Below are 18,706 nucleotides of genomic sequence, written 5' to 3' on the forward strand. Positions count from 1 at the left end.
CGTCTGGGGTGATAAACACCAGAGAGGTCGACGGCCCCGCTCAGGGTATCGGAGAATCAGTGGCGTCGGTGATAGATGACCTGTTGGGTTACAACCTGGGACCAAAACTGTGAACGCTGGCGACAACTTTCAAGGCTACATCACGGAAGTAGTGGTTGGTGAAGGCGGTGTCCGATCGCCAAGAACAGGCTTCCCTGAACGACTGGATGGAACATTATACCGTGAAGAACCAGTGTAAATACGATCGCCCTGATCTCGTGTCAGGTGATAGCCTTTGGGGGGAGGGTCCAATCCGGCGGCTTCATAAGCTTTAAGGATGACCGCCCGGAGCCACAGGGAAAAGTATTCCGGCTGACCAACGACTGCGACGAAGGGGAGACCCGCAGAAAAAGGTGTTTCCTTGATTGCGGCAGGCTTTAGATCGTCGTAGAATAACCTTCAGTGCCCTTACTGGGCATAATGACGCTCTTCCTCATCCTCGGCACCCACAATGGACGAGGGGGGAGGGGACAAAGAATGATCTATCAGGCTGTCCTGGGAGTTGAGTCTTTACGCTGAAGTCCCAGTACGGTCCATGATGAACGGCGCCCTGAGTACCGCATTCGAACCGGGCACGGGAGACGTCGAGGGCGTGCTGTACATGGACTCGAGCGGCAGTAGCCAAAACCAGTAGAAACACCCGTCTTCTTGTTTAGGTCGTAGAAGGAAGACGAGGGGAGTGGTTCGAAGGGCGTTGAAGACCACATTCAGATCCAACGCAGGCGGTCTGAACTTGGCCTTCAGGTCTTCAAGACTGAACGAGCGCAGCCAGGCCCGTAGATCGGGAATTTTCGTCTTTCTCCGATCCTTCCGGGATGGCCAGAACGGAGTAGATGGCGACCAGGTATGTGGGGGTGGTAAAGCCCTTCAACCGATGGGTGCTGCGCAAGTACAGAAGGAACTGATCCAGGATCTGCGGTGACGCTGTCATCGGATCCTGGTGTTTGTCAGAACAAAATGCCTGGAACGAGCATCATTTATCAGCATGCAGTCCCCCTGTAGATGGACGGTGGGCTGAGGCAATAGCCTTGGTCGCTCTAGCCGAATAGCCCTTGGCTTTCTGCAGTTGTGTCAGGCGTGGAGATGATAACATGCGAGTATTAGGGTGTGGCAACAGACCGTGTGGATGGAGCAGAAGGTTGGACCACACCGGAAGTTCCAGGGGTTGTCTCTGGCTATGTTTCGGAGGTTGATAAACCAACTTCTGGCTGGCCAATAAGGCGAGACCAAAGTCAATGGCAGGGGTCGAGTGGCCTGGATCTCTGAAGAACCGTGGGAGGGAGAACCGGAGTCGGAAAAGCGTACGCGCGTAATCCTTCTCAGTAACGACTGAAGGCTTCGACTGCCACAGCGGTCGTATCCTGCACTGGTGGAATGGAAGACGACAGCTGCCAACATTCAGATATGAGGCAAACAGATCTAGGGTTGGGGTGTCGACCGTTTGACATAGTCTGGCCAGAGGCGCCGGAGAGCGTGGGGCGTCGGAGAGCTTGAGGCGCCTGGAACGCCGGAGATGGTGATTCTCGGGAGCGCCGGTCGAGTTTGTAGCGCCGGGAGAGGGGCGAGTACCCTGGGTCCTCAAACACCACACTACGGTGACGTCGTCAGTGAACACGATCAACAGGGCGTGACCGAGAATGCACTGTCAGCAAGTGACGTCCTGGATAAGCCTTTATCTCGAGGCTGTTGCTGTGTCAATGGTGTTGATCTCCGGATCACAGGTGGTCACAATGTGGGCTGGTGTGGGCCACTAGCCACTGACAAGGTGGCAGTGGAAGAGCGGGAAGTCATGGTAAATGAGGTCGTCTACAAGATTGCAAAATGGAGAAGTCAGCAACAGGGGTCTGTGATTGCGTACCATCGGTACGATTCGGAAAAAGGTGTGATCGCCTGCGAACCAACCTCATATAGACGAAGTAAACCAGCTTCACAATCGACCACAGGGGCATCGACGTAACCGGGTAGTAGGAAGTCGAAGTAATTGCATTACCATTGCACGAAGTAATGAGATCTTTTTCATCCCTGAAGCGGCGTATAAGTACTCCTGTTCTTATATCGAGGTGACGATGGAGGACTACAACACGATACGAGGCAGGTATGCAACAGGGGTCAGTGGGACGGCCGAGGGACTTTAAGTATCAAATCGACACTGTGTCCGGTAGTCAAGGCGGAAGATAGGAAGGTGTCGTAGTCTAAAAGATCAAACCGGACGAAGGAAGGCGATCTTTTCCATCCCTTGAACGCCTATAGGCGCTATCGTTCTTATAGCGAAGGGTTGATGAAACAAGGTTCCTCGTGACAGCTGTGTTGGTAGAGGAGGTCTATTGTTTCCAACATCCGTGCATGGATGGACTGCGACAGGCGCCTGGTTGAGTGGTTGCACCAAGCGTACAGGTAAACATGGAAACCAATCTGTAGAAATACATGGCACCCCTTGCCATGGTAAGTTGACCTAATTCCAGTCGGAGTTGTTGACAGTCCGAGTACTTGACACGTGACATGTAAATCACTCTGTGCAGTAGCAGAGAAAGCCGCATTGGAGTCGGAACTGAGGTGCAAACTCCACACACAGACAATCCTCAATGAACTGTGTGAGAGACGAACAAGTGGTGTACCCGAGTTTTGCGATAAAACGCGGAACCCCCGTGGGCGTCGTGGAAAACCTGGGGAGCGCCCAGGAAGAGTCTCTTTCAGGAACGCTGGCGCTAGGGTAGGGTAGAACAGCGTTGGTGTCGGCGATGTCGACGAAGTAGACTCTTTATAAGTGGATGTCGTCGTCGAATCTGATACAGACGCTGTTCACATGATGCTCTGTTTCGATGGAAACCCGCAGGACGGGATTAAGGATAACGTCTCAGTAGGCAAGTTGAATCAGACCAACTGTCTATTGGTTGAAAAGATTCCACCCAGGAAGTAGAACGATAGTCACGATCACGAAGACCGACGGGAGAGAATCGACAGGAGCGGCGACTGTTGTTTCACCATGCTTCTCCGTGTGACTAGCTATGAGACGTCAGCAAGAGAAGAAGAGGGCAGTGGTGCCGGGGAGGCGATTGCCGATGGTGCCCCTTAAGCCGAAGCAGAAGATCGGATGAGATACTCGGCTCGTTGATCTGAGCTTGATAAAGCTTGTTGATCTGGGCGCCAGAGGTTATCTTAGGCGCCGGATACATCATAGGCCCCAGAACTCTGGAGGCACCGGGAGGGCCATAACTCTTGAGGCGCCGGAGTAGTCAGAGGCACCAGAGACATTAGAGGCGTCGAAGATCTTGAGATCAGAGACCTCAGAGGCGCCGGAGACCTCAGAGGCGCCGGGAGCGCCGGAGAGGCCGGAGACATCAGAGGCGCCGGGAGCGCCAGAGGCGCTGAAGACATCAGAGGCGCCGGAGACATCAGAGGCGCCGGGAGCGTCAGAGGCGACGGAGACATCAGAGGATGCGGAGGCGCCGGGAGCGCCGGGGACATCAGAGGCGCCGGGAGCGCCGGAGACATCAGCGTTGTCGACGAAGATGGTGTAGGAGACCGTGAACGGTCGTATGTCGTGCCATGGGAGGCAGACTCTACGTTGGGAGCGCCGGAGCCGCCGGTGGTGTTGGGAGCACTGCGCAGCTCCGCTGAACGCTGCTGCCGTCAACGTAGATGGGGGTCGACGAGCATGTTGAGCGAGGTGTGTCCTGGATACTCGAATGAGCTGAAGGATCACAGCGACGAATGACTGCAACCTCGGCACTGCCTTGTGAAAGTACAGGGCGTCGTACAATCACGGCAGAAAGGGGCGGCCCCGACCAGATTTGTTCCCGCGGCAACAAGTGCAATCTGGAATTTAAGCAAAACATAACTATGTGGCAAAACCACAAAGTGCGGGAAGCATAATGTGACTCAGAAACTTTGTATTTCAATGAAGTTTATGAGATCAAACAATGACGCTAAAAGGTAGCGAAAAAGCATAGCTTTAAGCAAACACATAACCATGTGGCCGAATCACAAAGTATGGGAAGCATAAAGTAACTCAAAAACATTATATTTATTGAAGTTTATGAGATCAAACAATTACGCTAAAAGGTAGCGAAAAGGCATAGCCTTAAGCAAACAGGTAACCATGTGGCAAAACCACATAGTACGGGAGACATAATGTAACTCAAAAACGTCGTATTTTATTGAAGTTTATGAGAGGAAACAATTACGCTGAAAGGTAGCGAAAAGGCAAGGCTTTAAGCACACCAAAACAACATTCATAAATGTAATGTATTACCCAAGCCAAAGAGAGAATTCAAAACGCAGAACACGAAATTACGTGGCCATGTGGTGAATGGCGGGAAAGAAAACAAAATGGCGGGAACAACATCGCGCCCGTAAATTACTGTGACGTGAGCCACAAACGAGCGATAAACGTTACAATTTACGAATGGGAAGACCCTAAGGTCACGGCCCATAACAGGTAACAATGTAGCAGCATATAATGAATGTAGAAACACGCAAAATATAAAAAACAAACAATAAGCTTTAATTTCCACAAGGGATACAAAGTACGTCCGTCCGTGGAGGTGACAAAGCAGTTATGTGTTTTGGTGTGACGTCATGACTTCCGGGTCACGTGCCGACTGTGAGAGGGCGCTGCCTCCTGAGCTTCAGCAGCTGGATCTCACACAGTTCGTCTCTCTGTCAAAGACAGCAGTAAATGCAATACGGAGTAATGCAGGATAAGTTAAAAAATCTACCTTATTTTTATTCGAATAATATAATTAAAATAACAGAAAAATATTATCTGTTTTGACCCAGTAGAAGAAAATGATACCAAGTGAATAAATTCATGACAACTCTGTAAAATAGATCACAAGCAAACAATCTAATCATTAATTAACTTCAAAGGACATACATGTAACAAAGTCAACTTTACACAGAATAAACCCATATAGTATAAATATGTTCAGGCCAATGTGATGTCCAATATCAGTTAATGGCAATGTACATTGAAGCCCCTGTAGTCAAGAAAATACCTCTACGTGACAATCATGTTTTGGTAAATTGATTCATTAAAACCAGATACAATGTTTTCAAGTTCTATAGACTTTGATATGGACACCAACCTGCAAAAAACATGTTACAATCTGAGCACAAGAACTATATATGCAAGATTTGATGTTGAACTTCCAGTGTGTTTGTTTTACTAACATTAACTAACTTTTTTAAGAACAGGTTTACTCAATTGTAAGTATTAATCAATGATTACATCAGCCAAAATTATTGGTAATAACCAGAAAATGGTTACTGCTATGCTTTTCAAATGAACAAACTGATGATCATGAAGTAGCTTGTGTTTGGGACCGTTTTGCCTTGTATGGGCGTGGTCCCGTTTGCTACGTCACAATGGCCAAGATAGTGGGGGAATTAACTTGGTAGAGCTGATTACTCGGCTATCACCTTTAAAACAGAGAGAAGGCTGCTGAGTCCCTTTAAGTCTTTATTCGTGGCAGAGTGTAATTTCATATACATATATAGAGAGATATTTAAACAATATTACATTACAAGATAGATGCAGTCAATGACTTGTTACATTAAATATATAACTGACAACCATACATGAATTGATAGCGACTCGTTTAAACTTTCTTAACAGGACTGTTCTAATAAATAAGGTACAAAAACGAATTGTGAATAATAAGCGACTGGGAGGTATTTCATGTTATTCTAGCTACAATATTTCATACAGGAACTGTTAACATTTTCATTTACGGCATTCTAAAGTTACTCGTGTATTTACATACAAATGTATTTAACATATTGTATAATTTCAATGCCGTAAATGCTTAACCAAATGATAGACTAAGCATGGCCAATATTCGTATGAGACGGTATTTACGTGAGATTACCCGTGGGTATTTACCACAATGTACTCTTTCTCATGCTATGTAATGTATGGCTTTATCTATCACTTGGCATATCAACAGTTAATGTACAAGTGAACTAATCTACTGACATCTATATAAACACACACATACAATTTAACATTTAAGTTGCTTTGCGGTATAACGAATGACATATAACTTATTCTTAAATATTACAAACTATGGTAAATATAAAGTTGCTTGCACATGATATAATATAAGTTAAAGGCAAGGAGAATTGAACAAGAAACTAATGTTGTCTTACCTTTAAAACAGAGAGAAGGCTGCTGAGTCCCTTTACGTCTTTATTCGTGGCAGAGTGAAGTATCTGCCACTGGACTCCTATATATAGGGACTCAGGCCTTCTATAGGATGCGTTAGTTACCTAATATTGAAACTATGATCTAAATCTGCTACATGCGTGGCGTATTAATTACAATTATTCGACAGTTACAGAGCACACTGACCGCGTAATATCCTTTATAATCCGCCTATCTGATACTAAATGACGATGCGTCCGGCCATACACAGCATGTTATAGCCTGAGGCATAACCCTAGCCTGGCCACCTTGGCTGAGTTACATAGTCCAGAGTCACTGGTTTGTGACGGTCAGTTACGTGTATGGCAGCTGACTAACATTATCTACAGAAATATATTTAGGTATAGCTAGTTGTAAGATAAAATATTGAGAGAAATACAAAACATATTATTGAAATATGACAACTATAATTATGGGTTAATTATAGTGATTTTAGGACTATGACAATATCCCTCCGCTGTGGGAAGCTTTTGACCGCAAAAGCACAAAATATTTTACATGGAACTAGTGTTACTGAAAGATACAATATCCCTTTGTCATGGTAACAAACAGAATACAGGTATTGAAAAAAGAATACAATATTTGAGCAATAGTCTACCAAACAGAACATGTTATGACAGAGTATTGTTCTGTTATGAGAACCCAAAAAGGTACAACATAATGAAGCATAATACAATAGTTTTAGCAACATCAGGCTTAATAGAACATGTAGAGTATTGTTCTCAGCATGAATTCGGCAATTTGAAAACTTTACTTTACATGTGTTGGTTTAGTTCATGGGTGAGTAACAGTTCATACAACGTTAACTGTTTGTTTTTTCTATTAAGCTTAAAGTTTTAAATAGTTGTGGGAATGAAGGTGGACAAATAGTGTCATATTTGAACATACGTTTGTCTCGATTTTGAAATATACACCATTATAACAGCATAATCTATAATAATAGATAAGTGAATCTGACAACTCTGAGAGAAGATCAAGTGGGTAGATCAGTGTTGACAACAGGTTTGAAAGATGACATTTGCAACTATCATCCTTCTAGCACTTAATAACACAGGAGGCCCTGCAGGTTTGTCGACAACATCTAACTACTCACAACGAAACTACCTGAGAGGTTCTATCAAAGTCAAGGATAACTATATTATTAGAGATTAGACAAAATATTTGTGTGATCCTTTGTGCTTACGACAGCGTCCAGCCTGTGTTTTATGCACATGGAAGTCTCTGATAAGTCCTTGTCCTATATTATGGTGTGGCTCCCATGTTGGTGTAGGATGTGCAACCCATTTGACAAGAAAATGGCGTATGCCATTGATGTCTTTGTACTTCAAGAGTTTTTCAACATCATAGAATTGATCTTGATTGTGATCTTTTGTTTGCTTGTGATTGTGCTCTGATGGCACAGTTTCATCTGCTTTTGCAGTTGGCTTTTCTCTAGAGACTGGTGATTCTAGTGGAGGACTGCCTTGCAAAGTTTGTGCAGGAGGATCTGGTAATGGTTCCTGTGCTCTACTTGAAACCAATGTAGGTGCAGAAGAACCTGATGCGTCAACATGCCATGCAACATTACCTCTGAGGACATAGGGTTTCAGGCGATTGGCATGGACCAAAGATTTATGTTCTTTGTCATCTGAACATCTGTGAATTTTGAAGGTGTGGTTTGGACCAATGTCTGTGATATAATAAGGACCTGTCCATGATTGAGACAGCTTCGGGGAAAGTTCTTGTTTGACTACAGGGCTGTGGAGAAGCACCTGCTGACCTAATATGAAAGAAGGTTCTGATGATTTTAGCTCTTGATGCTCCTTGTCTATTTGCTGACTTACAGACATGTTGTCGGGAGCAATAGATTTGACAACCTTCAGATTGTCAATGAGCTGCTGGAAATGTGTCTCTGCATTTTTACCAAGTGTTGGCTTCGGTGTGAGTGTAGTATCAAATGGAAGACACATCTCTCTGCCAAAGAGCATATGGTGTGGTGAGTAACCAGTTGATTGGCACGGTGTGTTTCGCATTGACATGAGAACACATGGAAGAATATCAGCCCAGTTGGATTGGTCAGGCTTACAGTAAGATTTTAAGGCTTGTGCAATTGTACTATTACGCCGTTCAACCATTCCATTTGTCTGAGGATGGTATGACGATGTGAAGTGGTGCTTAACCTCAAAGATTTCACAGATAGCATTGACCAGCTTTGATGTGAACTGGCGACCTCTATCAGTGACTAGAGTTCGAGGTGCACCGTACCTTGTGAAGACTTCATTAAACAGTTTTGTTGCTACTTCCACAGCATCTTGAGTGTGCAATGGAAATGCTTCAATCCACCTTGAGAATGAATCCACAGCTACAAGAACATACTTATGCCCATCCTTTGTTTGAGGAAGAGGTCCAAGGATGTCAACATGTAACCTGGAAAAGTTGTCTTCAATAGGCATTGGTACCATTGGAGCTGGTTTTGAATGGGCCCAACGTTTCCCTCTTTCACATTGTTCACAAGATTTGATGTATGTTTCAACATCTTGGTACAAGCCTGGCCAATGGTATTTGGTCAAAATGGACTGACGGGTAGCATCCCGGCCAAAGTGGCACCCACCTGCTTTTGAATCATGGTAAGCATAAAGCAGGGATTTCCTGTCAGAAATAGGAACTGCCAGTTGTGTAACCATTGGGTGACGGCCGTTCTTGTGTCCTCTATGCTTTGGCAGGTAGAAATGATACAAGATGCCATCACAAAGATCATACTCCTGTGAGAGACCTTGGAGACCTTTGACTTGAGAATCAGTGTAATTGGAGGGAATATTACCATTCCCAAGATAGTCAATGATAGGCTTGAAATCTGGTGAACTTCGCTGTCTTTCTGCAAGATTGTTTTCCGGGATATCAGTTCCGATTGTTTGAACTGTTGGTCCTGATGGAATCTCATCTTGATGACAGAATTCAACATACAGATCTATCGACGATGCTGAAGAAGGTGCTTTAGCCTTCTGACCAGATAAATGAGGGTTTTCTGAAGTTGAACATTCAGGAGATATCCCATAGTCATTATCTGCTGCAGTGAGCTGACTAACAATCTGATGATGGGTTGTTGATGATGGATTTTTGGGTGGTGTTGAAACCACTTCAGCATATGAATGCTGGATTGGATGATGATTTGACTGGATGGTGGCTGAGGTGTAGTTGATAGAGGGGACTGGTGGTACAGGGAAATCATCAGTGACAGGTTCTATGATCTGTGCAGGATATGGAATGCGAGAGAGAGCATCAGCATTTGTATTGGCTTTACCTGCACTATGTTCGATCTCATAATCATATTCCTGCAGCATGAGAGACCATCTAGCAAGACGACCTGTTTCCTGTTTGATGTCCTTAAGCCATTTCAGAGCATGATGATCTGTGAAGACTTTAAACTTCTGAGATGTGAGATACACCCTGAAAGTTCTAATGCCTTCTAATACAGCCAAACATTCTAGTTGAGTGATGCCCCATTTCTTCTCAGCAGCATGAAGGGCACGGCCACCATAGCAGATGACATGTTCTTGGCCAGAAGCACCTCGTTGACCTAAGATATACCCTATGGCTGAGGTAGAAGCATCTGTTGTTAGAATGAATGGTTTATTGGGATCAGGATATGTTAGGACAGGGGCTGAAGTTAGGCATCCTTTCAATTTGTTAAGTGCCTGCTCACACTCGTCTGACCAATTAAAGGTGGCATCCTTTTGAAGCAAGTTATACAATGGTGATGCTATGCGGGAAAAATTTGGGACAAATTTGCGGTAGTAACTTGCAAGACCCAAGAAATGTCTGATGTCATGGACATTTTTGGGAGAAGGGATGCTTTTAACAACTTCTACCTTTGATTTGTCAACTTCTACTCCATCTTTGCTGAAGACTCTCTTAGCTGCAAATCTACATTTGCTTGGTTTTAAGGTAAGACCAGCTTCTTTAAGTTTGCCAAAAACACATTTCAGATGATGTAAGTGTTCTTCAAATGTTCTGCTGTAAATTATGATATCATCAACATATATTAAAATGTGTTACCAATTCATAGCTTGAAGAGCAGAACAAATGGTTTGCTGGAATGCTGCTGGTGCATTTTTGAGACCGAAAGGAAGACGATTGAATTCAAAAATGCCATCTTGCGTGATGAAGGCGGATTTGTGCTTTGTTTCTGTGTGAAGTGGTATCTGCCAAAATCCACTTGCACAATCAAGAACAGAGAACATCTGAGCATGTTTTTCACCAATAGCATCTATGACATCTTCCAAACGTGGAAGAGGGAAAAATATTGGTTTCGTAACTGCATTGAGCTTGCGATAATCGACCGCAAATCGATAACTGTTGTCAGATTTCTTGACCATGACTACTGGCGAATGCTATTCAGAATGACTTGGTTCTATTATGCCTGCGTCTAACATTTCTTTAATTTACTTAGCACATTCTTTTCTGACTAGAGATGACTGACGGTAGAAGGGGAGTCTAACAGGACGGGTATGCTCTGTTTCAATCTTATGTTGATGCAGATGTGTTTTGCCTAGCTCTGACCATTCTCGTGCAGAAACAGATCTTTGAGCCAACAGGAAGCATTCAAGCTGTTGCTTCTGGGTCTCTGTGAGATCTGAGTCACTCAGGTCAAAATTCAGGTCAGCACTTAGCTTTGATGGGCTAGAAGGGACTGCAGTGTTGGCTGATGGATGATCTAAGATTGGCTCAGATTCCAATGTATGGACAGATGATGGGTCAATGATGGATGCTGTGGCTACTATTCGTTGACAACGAAGTGTGACAGGTTTATCAGTTGGGTTGAGAAACCTCATATATGGTCTACCCTTGGCACTTTGAATGAGACATTTGGCTCCTTGAATTTGGAGTGCCTCTAGGCCCGGAAATGGTTCCAGTAGCAATACTCTGTTGCTCTCACAACGGGAGATTTTAACAGGAATATCAGCCTGGGAGTGGGGAGGAATCTGAACTGTTTTGCGAGGTCTAGCAAACCCTGCATTGGCATCCACCAAGCTTACGGATATTAATCCATCATGCAGGTGAACTGTGCGGTTTGATAGATCAATTTTGACATGGTTTGAATGGAGAAAGTCTAAACCAAGAATGATGGTATGATGTAATGATGTGAAGACATGAAAATACTTTGAATAAGAAGCATGGCCGATGTTAAGTTGTAGAGTGACTAAACCTAACACAGGATGGCGTTCTCCTCCTACACCAAGAATCTCTGATAGATGAGATTTCTGAAGGTGTGACTCAGTGAGTCCTATTTTCTTCAGAAATTTCATATGAACACAGCTGATTGTTGCTCCAGTGTCTATCAATGCTGTTGTTTTGACTTGTCTGACCTTAACTTGAATGGTGTTTTTAGATAATGGGGCTACAAGAGATACATGATGCTGGTTAGAGTTAGTAGAGGATTGGGAAGTAGGGGTAGTATGCCTAGTGGGTGGGTCAGATGGTTTAGATTGTTTTAATGGGTGCCTGATTCTAGGTGGATCCTTGGAATCAGGCACGCGTCCCTACTGATTATCTATCTTAGACAGAAGAACCTGGTAACATACAGATGTATGGTGACCTTTCTTTCTACAAACATTGCAAATGGTATGCCGATGGGGACAGTAATTATGCTGAGAACAATACCCACCACATCCTGAGCATCTTTCTCTGTTGTTTCTGCTGGATGGTCAGAGTTGCTCGCGCCTGAAGTCACGTGGCCTGTGCTGTGACTGTGGACTGGCATCAGATGACTGATGACCTTGTCTTGAGCTGTAGTCATCAAGTCGAGGTGGTGACTGGAACCTGACTCTTTGTTGACAGTCATCATGGCGCGCCTCCTGCTGTGTAGACATTGCAGCTGCAAAAGGCTTCTGTTGGCTCTCCATTAGCGACATCACTAGTGTTGATAGCTTAGTCACCTGGTCTGTGAGGTTAGCTTGATCTGGCTGTTGGATGCTGAGGTATGATTTGGATGCTAGTTCACCCTGTTGACGCACTTCTTCCAATGTTTTGGGTTCTTTATTATAGACCCATTGTCTGACGGAAGGGCACAGACCATTCACAGCTATGGCAACTAAGATGTCGACTGGTATGGATTTACTAGAGGTTGACTGCTGTAACCTACTGATGTAATCTGATACTGATTCAGCAGGTTGCTGATTGATTGCCAATACCGACAGATCAAATTGTCCTGATGGTTGAAATCTAGTAATGAAAGCTTGTTTTAAGCTATTCCAGTCTGACTTGAAATCGTCACTCAAGGCATGATGCCACTGTTTGGCTGGTCCTTCTAAAAGGAAGTTCAACATTAAACACGCTCTGTCTTGATCAGTACCTTGGAGTTTAACCCATGTTTCTAGATCTGACCACCAGTTATTTGCATCCCGCTTACCTGAATATTTAGGAAGATGAATATGTGACATGGCCATGCTTGTGGTTGAAGCTGTGGAGGAAATACTTTGAGTAGCTGCTGTTGAGGATGTTGTTGGTGACGTTGATAAGGCTGTTGATACTGACGTAGATGTTCATGTTGACGTTGACGTTGGTACCGTTGATGTTGACGTTGTGTATGTTGCTGGTGATGTTGGTATTGTAGAGGTTGGCGTCTGTGATGTAGAACTGTTGTTTATGATGACTCTGCCTGGCAACTCAGGGTTACAACGAGACAAGATGAAAAGACTGCAGCCTCATCCTGTTCTCTGTGTTCTGCCTTTCATCAGCACCGGAAACTTTGATCTCCATCAACTTACGTAGCTTGTGTTTGGGACTGTTTTGCCTTGTATGGGCGTGGTTCCGTTTGCTACGTCACAATGGCCAAGATAGTGGGGGAATTAACTTGGTAGAGCTGATTACTCGGCTATCACCTTTAAAACAGAGAGAAGGCTGCTGAGTCCCTTTAAGTCTTTATTCGTGGCAGAGTGTAATTTCATATATAGAGAGATATTTAAACAATATTACATTACAAGATAGATGCAGTCAATGACTTGTTACATTAAATATATAATTGACAACCATACATGAATTGACAGCGACTCGTTTAAACTTTCTTAACAGGACTGTTCTAATAAATAAGGTACAAAAACGAATTGTGAATAATAAGCGACTGGGAGGTATTTCATGTTATTCTAGCTACAATATTTCATACAGGAACTGTTAACATTTACATTTACGGCATTCTAACGTTACTCGTGTATTTACATACAAATGTATTTAACATATTGTATAATTTCAATGCCGTAAATGCTTAACCAAATGATAGACTTAGCATGGCCAATATTCATATGAGACGGTATTTACGTGAGATTACCCGTGGGTTTTTACCACAAAGTACTCTTTCTCATGCTATGTAATGTACGGCTTTATCTATCACTTGGCATATCAACAGTTAATGTACAAGTGAACTAATCTACTGACATCTATATAAACACACACATACAATTTAACATTCAAGTTGCTTTGCGGTATAACGAATGACATATAACTTATTCTTAAATATTACAAACTACGGTAAATATAAAGTTGCTTGCACATGATATAATATAAGTTAAAGGCAAGGAGAATTGAACAAGAAACTAATGTTGTCTTACCTTTAAAACAGAAAGAAGGCTGCTGAGTCCCTTTACGTCTTTATTCGTGGCAGAGAGAAGTATCTGCCACTGGACTCCGTATATATAGGGACTCAGGCCTTCTATAGAATGCGTTAGTTACCTAATATTGAAACTATGATCTAAATCTGCTACATAAATAAGAGAAATATATTTAGGTATAGCTAGTTGTAAGATAAAATATTGAGAGAAATACAAAACATATTATTGAAATATGACCACTATAATTATGGGTTAATTATAGTGATTTTAGGACTATGACAATCATATGATGATCAAATCACACCTTTTAGGAAATTTACATCTAAATATATTTTAGCAAAGTTTATTTTGACATTCAATGTAAACTGCTAATGTTATTAAACAAACACTGATAACAAGAGTCATGAGAATATGACACATCCCCCTGCAGCCTCATAATATATCACCAATCTCATAAATAAGAATAAAAAATAAAAAGTTATAAAAAATTGTCTATATTCAAACATTTGATCATTTTCCAATTTGTTTTGAAGATATCATTAATATTCTTTCTTCTTTTAAAGAAATTCAACTCAACTGAATGTAACTCCAACTTTATTCCAGAAAAAGTAACAACTTGAAACCTTAAAACATTGTTCAGTAGCAAAAGACAATTGTCCACTATCTGATTAATCATTCTGCATGTTTCATGAAAACATGTCTCATAATTCTTAAATTTTGATCTTGAACAACACCCCACTCCATCTAAATCCAAGTTCAAATTGTTAGAATGTCAACAGACAGACTTTCAATAAATCCAGAAATAGCTAAAAGCACAAGTTTACTGCTTTAATGATACACATGCCTTTTCTTTATGATCAGGTTAGTTACAAGGAGAACCGTTAAGATCTGTTTCTATAGTATACGCCTATTCTTTTTTCGATTATTGATTCACCAAAACATTCTACATCAAATAGTTTGGAAATTCATAAACATGGATAAGTTTAACACACACAATGATCTGCACTTAACAGGGTTTTACTATATTCAACTGAAATATACATCAATGGGAGGAGACTGAGGCATGTTCTATACACATATGTGAATGATTTGTTTGTTTGTTTGTTGTTTAACGCCACACTCAGCAATATTCCAGCTATATGATGGCGGTCTGTAAAATAATCAAGTCTGGACCAGACAATCCCGTGATTGACATCATGAGCATCGATCTACGCATTGTGGATCAATGACATGTATCAACCAAGTCAGCGAGCCTGACCACCCGATCCTGTTAGTCGCCTTTTACAACAAGCATAGTCGCCTTTTACGGCAAGTATGGGTTGCTGAAGACTTATTCTACCCTGGAATCTTCACGGGTCCATATGTGAATGAAAGAAAGGTACAGAGAACAACCAAACCACATCAAGGCATCAATGAGTTGGCTGCATTCATTAAAACAGTAACCCTTTCAAAGGAGCATCATAATTATGCAATTAAAGCTCTTTTGAATGCAATTCTGTCCTTTGACACTCTGGGTTGATTGAAGAGTAGGTTCTCCCTGTCAGTTTCTCTGCAAGGAATATGATTACTTCCTTAATGGCCACATACAGAATGCAGCGCCATGCAGCCCTGTAATAAATTAGAGCATATTTATAACCAGACTCAATTTTAAGAATAAAATAAATATCTCCAGTTCCAGTTTCATAAATGTAAGTTGTAACTGGAATAATTGGAAATCATTTACTTGCCAAAAATTCAAAGAATTAGTTTTTTACAATTACAATGAATTTATTTATTTTCAGTAGCTTCACTAGTTACATTGTAATTGATTATTACTTTACAAGACTATTATCTCATTCTTTGGTGTCTCCATTTTCACAATACTAAATGTTTTTCCAATGTATATATTCTAACAAAATATGACTGAATTTCTGTTCCCTTTCACCAAATTGGTTCTTTTCTGTTTAGCATTCATTCCAGTGAGTGTTTAATAATAATGTATCTAACAACATTGTACCTATAACTATGTACCAGAAATCAAGCAAGCAAACCTGTACACATAATACATACTATTATATTTCTGGAATATGTCTGCTTCAGATAATACAACCTAAAATTGTCAATAATGAAATGTAACAGACATGTTTGTTTTCCTAACTGAAGGAGACAAACACGTATAGAGGATATTTGACTTTTCCTGTCGAATACGGTGTTTATCTCGTCGAGTGAAGTTGACTAGTTTGTATTTTGCATGAGTGGCGTAGCCGCAAGTGTAAAAATTAAACTTTTCAACTTCACGAGATGACATAAACACGGTATTCGACAGGAAAAGTCAAATGTTCTATTTATTCTATTCTTCCTTATTGCTGAATTTTATGAAAACCAGACCGATGACTCACAAATTTAGTACATTCACTGTGTCAGTCGTCTTGTTGCCTGGTGATACACATTAAGTCATCACATTGTTTACTTTTTGATTTTGATATCTAACTCAGTGTAGATGCAGGTTTTATTTTAACCGATAAATGCAGTATTTCACCGATAGAAATAGAATAATTAATTTTGTATTTTCTGTGCTTACTGTGTGTACTCCATTGGAAGTTCCCTGAGATTCGCATCAACATCCGGCACAGTAAAGATCTGAGTCACTGGCTTAGTGTTAGGGCGACTGAAAGGAATCAAAGGTGGTCAGTGACATTAATGTGAAATTTAGACCATGAGCAATTTTCAATGTATCAATTTCATCTGTATGTCTGAATATGCTTTAGATGTAAACTTTTCCTAATCACATTTAACTACTGCTCTGTTCTCATTCAATTTGGTAAACACTGGTAAATATATGCTCAAAACAACATGCATAAAACTGTGAATTTACACTGATTTTAAATTTGTGCCATTGGGAACTTAAGAAAAGAATCTACACTATTCACCATTATTCTTACCGTTTATCTCTCACTAGAAGGCGTGTCAAGGATTGCCCCAGCCACTGAAGTATGTGCCCATACATCTGAAATTTGTTTTGCCATGTATAAAGTACAATTCACTGAGCAACTGATATCATCAACTATTTGCCATTTTTCCCCCCAAACATTTTACTTTAATCTTCAGGAACACTTATATTTTACCTGTATGCAGAAAGTGTATGTCAGAAACAAAAGAACATGTACATTGTGTTTATTGCATAAGATGATGATTACTATCACAACATAAGAATTGTTACAGTCATAGGATTGAAACTTTTTCAACAATGAAATTTTGGAAATTTTCTCTACTAATTTGTGGACTTAGGACTTAATTGTGAACATTATCATTCTCATACTTTAATGAAATTTAGCTGTACATATGAATTCATTTTCTTACTTCAGCAGACACAAAATCTGACCCAAATCCAGCCTTGACTTCATGGTAGGGATACTTGGTAACAAACCAGTTGTGTCTCTCACCATGTCCTTGTCCTCACTGTAAAGACAAAAGTGCCTCAAGAATGCCACATTCATTTTATATTGACTGTTGTGTGATGTTGGTGTATATGTGACTGTTAACTTTCAATGTGATATACAGGAATATCAACAACAGTGTTATATAAAAGGAAAGGATACATACATTGAATTGGTTTATTTTGGCCAGATGTGATGTGCATGTTTAGGACTTCAGATCATTCTCCATGGCCATGTACTTTATAGAGTATATTACCTGAACTTACCCTGTAAAAGGCTCTTAATGTAACTGCAAACTTCTGATTTCTGTGAAGAAAAGTCAAACAGTCAATTCATTAGACAGTTTCCGCTTTAACAGTTTCAATTTCAACAAGCATATAGTCGACGAAGTCATCTATATTCCCTGCCAACCTTAACATGTAATGGTCCGAAACCAGGTAAACTAACCCAACATTTCTTTAAGCCCAAGTTCAAAGAGCTGCCATAAAAAAAAAACCTTAAAATAAAACGTTCTAAAATTGTTGAATAGCAAAAGGCACCAGTTCAGCATGTGTTTGATTCAAAATACTAAATGGTTTAGCAGTTATTTTCTGGAAATGAACCCTACCCTCATAGAACCTAAGTCCAACTTGTTGCCATAAAAATGTTAAAAAAATAAAACATTCAAAAATTTCTAAATATTAAAAGGCACCATTTCAGAATGTGCCTGGTAGACATGCTAAGTTTTGTTAGAAAGTATTGAACGTTTTTGAACTCAGCCTGTCCCTGATAGCAAAGACAAGGTACTGCAGGGTAGGAAACAGGGGGATCTGAGTTGAACTCATTAAGAAAGTCTAGCTGGCAGCTGAGTATAGTTGGGAATTCTGGATAGTGTTATGACAAATCAAACATAATTAATGTCAGAGATATGTATAATTAAGTTTAAGCATAAGATGTAGTCTGGATGCAGAAACCATAACTCTGTGATGTTGCACCCTATAATTACTACCCCAATATGTGCAGCTGGTATACGGATTCCGCAGCTAGATGTTCTACGGTTTCCGTAGCTAGATGTACTATGGTTTCTGCAGATACATGTGTAGTAATCATTGTAATATCTCACCTTGTTTTCAAAGAAATCAGCTGTGACTCGAAGGGAACCTGAATAGTAAATTAAAGTAATTTTAGTATTAAGATGATTAATCCCTATTGAAGTGACAATCAGTGGTGAAAGTGGCAGTGTGGACGCTCCCAAAGTAGAATTTCTTTTAATCATTCCCACACCAACACTGAGTTTGGAACCATGATAAAAACCATTGAAACAGAGAGAAAAATGGTTGAACTTTGATGTAAGAGAATGCTTGGTTACTTGAAAATTGTCTTTGAAGCTGGCCAATTTTGGCCTTTTTAGGCTAATTTTGTACCACATTTTCTCCTCAAAAGACTAATCTAGTCACATAATTGGCATAATTTTATGTTTACAA

The 18,706-nt window shown here is 41.2% G+C and overlaps 2 long non-coding RNA genes across 2 annotated transcripts; both read right to left on the minus strand.

Annotated features, from left to right (window-relative positions):
• Positions 1-5,379: 5,379 nt before the first annotated feature.
• LOC125378549 lies at positions 5,380-6,903 on the minus strand. The gene is made up of 2 exons (XR_007220284.1): positions 6,190-6,903; positions 5,380-5,460 (listed from the first exon to the last, which is right to left on the minus strand). It is a non-coding gene; the product is annotated as an uncharacterized LOC125378549 (long non-coding RNA).
• Positions 6,904-16,097: 9,194 nt separating this feature from the next.
• On the minus strand, positions 16,098-17,927 carry LOC125378548. The gene is made up of 3 exons (XR_007220283.1): positions 17,167-17,927; positions 16,749-16,813; positions 16,098-16,474 (listed from the first exon to the last, which is right to left on the minus strand). It is a non-coding gene; the product is annotated as an uncharacterized LOC125378548 (long non-coding RNA).
• Positions 17,928-18,706: the final 779 nt, after the last annotated feature.

This window comes from Haliotis rufescens, unplaced genomic scaffold, assembly GCF_023055435.1.
Source record: "Haliotis rufescens isolate VD_foot unplaced genomic scaffold, xgHalRufe1.0.p SCAF_124, whole genome shotgun sequence".
NCBI classification, from domain to species: Eukaryota; Metazoa; Mollusca; class Gastropoda; order Lepetellida; family Haliotidae; genus Haliotis; species Haliotis rufescens.